The following is a 5,079-nucleotide window of genomic DNA, read 5'->3' on the forward strand; positions in this document are numbered from 1 at the left end:
CATAGTGCAAATTTAATACCCATAATATACAAATATTAAATTTAATTGTTGAGTGGAAGGAGCATGTCGTATTACTTTAATTCACAATTCTAGAAGCAAGCGCCGCACACAAATAATGATCAGTGAATGTGAAACTTACATAGATCACTAATATTTAATTCCACATCATAATCCATTTGACATGTAGTTTTATGTGTTTTTTTTGTTACGAGGTAAACTTCCATGGATCACACCTCTATAATTCCACATCATAACCTTATTTGTTACGAGGTAATCCACATCATGATTTCTTTGACATGCAGGTATGTGTTTTTTTTTCTTTGACGTGCAGTTATGTGTTTTCTGTTATTAGTTTTTTTCAGTAAGGTTAAGTTAATCGATACATAAAATGGTTTTTATTTTTTATTTAAATAGAAATTTTTTTGGTTATTTAAAATAAGTTTTTATATGTATAAATAAATTTAATAAAAAATGTAATTTAATTTATAGATTAAATAATTTTTTTAGATAAATATTAATTAAAATCTAATAATGTTTTTAATAAATCTGAGATTAAATTATTTAATTTACAAAATTCAAATATTTTAAAATTTCAAGGTGTTAAATCTATTTATACATTCTAAAACTTTAAAATTATATCAATAAATTTCATTTAAAAAAATTATTTATTCTATAAATTAAACTATATCTCCAGACAAATAAAACTTAAAAACACATTAAAATTATAATTATAAACTTAAGTTATAAAGAAAAGCTATAAACACACCACTCTAATTCGAAATTCTAATACAAATGAGATGCTAGGCGCGGCGTGGCAAGTGCCTCCAAGGGTACGGCCTTCTGAAGTGCCAGTCCAAACTTCTCGCTCATGTCTAACTCCTCCGCACGCGTTCCCTTGGGAGGTGCCCACTCAAATGAGTGGATAAGCGATCCTAACGTCAAATGAACCGTCCGACTTGCCAATGGAAGCCCCACACACATTCTCGTTCCTGCTCCGAACGGTATCAGCTCAAAGTGTTTTCCTCTGTAATCCACATGACTACACATCCCATCATCAATAAACCTCTCTGGCACGAAATTTAATGGCTCTTTCCAGATGTTAGGGTCCCTTCCCATGCCCCAAACGTTCACCACTACTCGGCTGTCTTTGGGTATCACGAACCCCCCAATCTCACGATCGCTGTTTGCTCTGTGTGGGACGAGCAGAGGACCTGCCGGGTGCAATCGGAGATAAGGAAGGCGCTCGGTATCACTTTCTTCCATCCGGCGGTTGAGACCAACAACCTCTTCCAGCTCCGCTTGGGCTCGTTTCAATTTGTCAGGATTGCGAATGAGTTCTGCCATTGCCCATTCTATTGTCACCGCGGTCGTATCACTTCCAGCCACAAAGATATCCTGCAAAAGAAATTATAAATCACACTCTGTTTATTAGTATTTTCACAATTCGATAGGATTTGTGTGGGTATAATAGCCAGAAGAGATAGCGAAAGACTTACATTTAAGTAGCCCCTGATATCAGGGAGAGTAAATTTCATCATTTCTCATGTCCAGCAAAACGTCCAAGAGATCCTTCTTTCCATCATCACTTTCGTTGTTTTTGCTCCTCTTTGCGAGGCGATCCTCTATGAATTTATCCATAACAGCATACGACTTTTTCCTGCAGATTACCATATTACGATCAACACCCTGTAGATCCAAGAACTGAAGACACGGGAAATAGTCGGCCAAATTGGGAGCGGCGTGTAGAACCATCATTCTCGAAATAGCGTCTTTCAGATCTTCAGATGCTCGTAAGTTAGAATCGAACATGTGTTTACCAAAGGCCATGTTCCCTATCAGATTAAACGCGGTGTGGAATGCAATGTGTCCTATATTCACACACTCTGATCCCTTCAGGGAGCTTTCAAAAATCTGATGAATCATTCGATGTGCTTGATCTCTTCTGAGATCTTGTAGAGCTTCTAGCCGCTTGACAGAGAAGAGTTCATTATTAGATATGCGTCTGAGCATACGCCAGCGAGATCCATATTGGCATAAAATAAATGAGTGCTTGTGGTGAGAAAGAGCTTTGACTGCTTCTGGGACAATCCGGCCTGCAAAGATGTGGCCATGGGTTTTGAGAACTTCCTTTGCCATGGCGGGAGACGAGACCACCACTGTGGTTTTCATTCCGAGCGAGAGAGACATGACAGGGCCGTATTTGGAGGCAAGGCGGAACAGAGATTCGTGGGGATTTTTACCCAACTGAAACAGATTTCCCACAATTGGCCATCCCGGAGGCCCGGGAGGAAGCCTGCCGCAGGTCTTTCTCTTCCACACGTCCAAGACAAAGTATACGAATATGGCGGAAGTGATCCCCAGCAGAGAATAGAATAGTAAGCTTCCAATATCCATTGAGGTCGACTCGATGTAACTAAGGCCTGCCGCTGTGCAGAGCAGAGAAGAGGGATACCACTGCATGCATATACCTCTTCTTTCCCATGGAGCATGGAGTGAGGGCAATGCAGTCTACTTATAAAAAATTTGTTACAGTTTGACGTGTCCACCAATATCAGTAGCCGAGGGCTATATAGGTAGGGCCACACGAAGTTTAGGTTATATTAAGGTGTTGTTTATTAGGTTATATTAAGGTGTTGTTTATTGAGGTGATAATTTAGTTTAAAAATTTATTATTCGGGTGAATTTTTTTATAATGGAAATAGATTCCATTTGGGCATTTAAATTTTAAAAAATTTGATACATGTAACTTAAATTGTGGTACACAATTATAAGTAAGGCCATCTCTATCTTCTCCACAAAATTAATATTTATTATACCATTGACCCATTAATACAGCAAAAATATATATGCCCACCACGTGTTTGTTTAAATTCAATTGGTGCACATACACCGCCCTGCCTATTAATGCGTCAATAACACAATAATGTGTTGCTTAACCAATAATGTCGTTGTAATGCTACGTGTGATGCTGTGTCATAATGTTACATATTGCTATGGTCAACCAACCTTTCTGCAACATATATTACGCGTAGATAATTTAGATTTTGGGGGCCCTTTTTTATTTTTAATTTATATTAGGTGTAGATTCGTTTGTTAGGCGTAGATTCGTATGTTAGGCGTAGATAAGTTTACGTTTAAGTTTAATTTATTAGTTTGTTTGTGATTGATTTGTGTGAAGTTTAATTTTATTAGATTAAAAAATTAGATTTTACAGAAAGGAATTGAAAATTTTTATATAAAAAGAAAGATGCAGGCCATTGTGGGATTATGCAGTCACAAATGTACCTAGTTGTTAGCTAATTAATTTGAGAGGCTAAGGACTTTTGGAAAAAAAATTGTTCCCTGCACAAAAATTCTGACATTCGTGAGATAATTAAAAAATTCTGACATTCGATTTACCCTGCACAAAAATTCTGGCATTCCTGAGATAATTAAAAAATTCTGGGATTTCTGAGATATTAAAGACTTTACCCTGCACAAAAATTCTGACATCCCTGAGATAATTGAATTGAATACTGTAGGAAAGAAAAATCCAAAGGAGAATACGAATCGAAAGCTGAGGGAAGGCCACACACCCCACGCATCCGACAGCAATAGCACAACACTTTTCCAATATCATATTGACGGCATCCACATGTATACTCACATAAGCAGTAATTTCCAATATGGTACAACTAGCATTTGCATCAGATGTTGCAAAGGAAACGCAGTAAGGCATAAATTGAAGAACACAAATACAACAAAAGAATACTTTGATAAAGAATAAAAATATATTGAACGCTTAAATCAATGCCTCATTAACTGCAACCACTTAGTAGACATATCTATCAACATTAGGATTATACACAATGATCAAGAAATTTCCCATATACAAACAACACCTTCCACAACAACCTTTTGTCACATCCACATTCTAAAAAATGCCTTGGAACGTGATTGGAATCTCCCATATTGCCTTTTTCATTATGTAGATAAATCTTCCATATTGCTATTTTCATCATGAATATTGTTAGTTCATTGTTGTAAAGTGTTAGTGTGTTAAATTCAATACTATAAGTTTGACAAGCCAAAAACATTCTTCAATTAGCATAATATGCATTATTCTCTCACCGTGTATTTTTCAGTCAAAGAGCACAAGTAACATATTAACATGTATTTTCCCTTCATTATTTTCATCACAGAGCCAAGAAATCTATGCCTTATCTATAAAGTAACAAAAACATTTTGGAATAAGTTTCATATTTCAAACTAGTGTCTAACCTATAAAGTAACAAAAACTTTTTGAAATAAATTTAATATTTTAAGCAATTGACTAACCTAATTTAATAATTGAAAAATTCTCAAAGATGAATTATACTCCATAATAAGAGAGCCAACATTGAAGCCCATACTTTCACTAAAACCAAAAGAAACGCAACCACTTGTTAAGAAGAAATTCAAGTAATAATAATAAAACAAAAATAATAAACATTAAAGTATAAAATGGTATTTCTGTAGCAGTATCAGTTGATACTTCTCGTCTAACTCTTTGGCTTTGCTTTAAGTATCTTTTCCTAAGGTATAACCTTTTGATAGCATTGTTGTAACCACTTTCACTGCCTGGTCAACAAAATGGAACAAAATAAAACAAAAATAATAAACATTAAAGTATAACATGGTATTTCTGCAGCAGTGTCCATCACTTGATACTTCTCGTCTAACTCTTTGGCTTTGCTTTAAGTATCTTTTCCTAAGGTATAACCTTTTGATAGCATTGTTGTAACCACTTTCACTGCTTGATCAGAAAAATGGAACAAAAAATCTCAGTTGCTTATCAAGGACTTCAAACTGTCCAATAACAATAATGTTAATATCCTCAAAATATCATAGGCTAATTGAGAAAATCATTTTTCAGTCTAAGAAGTATGACTTTCTAAATTTTGATGTAATATCTAAATTTTACTTTTCTCCATTGGTAAGGTAGGTGGCCATTTTAAGCTACTTCTATTCTACAAAACTACAGGAATAAGTAGAATTTGAAGGGTAGGATCTTCCTTCTTTGCAAATAGTTAAGTAGAATTTAAAGGGTAGGATCTTCCT

At 35.2% G+C, this 5,079-nt stretch overlaps 1 pseudogene across 1 annotated transcript; it reads right to left on the reverse strand.

Moving 5' to 3' along the window:
- Positions 1-779: 779 nt before the first annotated feature.
- On the reverse strand, positions 780-2,462 carry LOC149231984 (cytochrome P450 76T24-like; annotated as a pseudogene). Its single transcript, XR_016247506.1, has 2 exons — positions 1,497-2,462; positions 780-1,395 (listed from the first exon to the last, which is right to left on the reverse strand). The product of XR_016247506.1 is annotated as a cytochrome P450 76T24-like (transcript).
- Positions 2,463-5,079: the final 2,617 nt, after the last annotated feature.

This window comes from Pinus tabuliformis, chromosome J (assembly GCF_031772625.1).
Source record: "Pinus tabuliformis cultivar Carrire ecotype Pingquan chromosome J, CPIR1, whole genome shotgun sequence".
NCBI lineage: Eukaryota > Viridiplantae > Streptophyta > Pinopsida > Pinales > Pinaceae > Pinus > Pinus tabuliformis.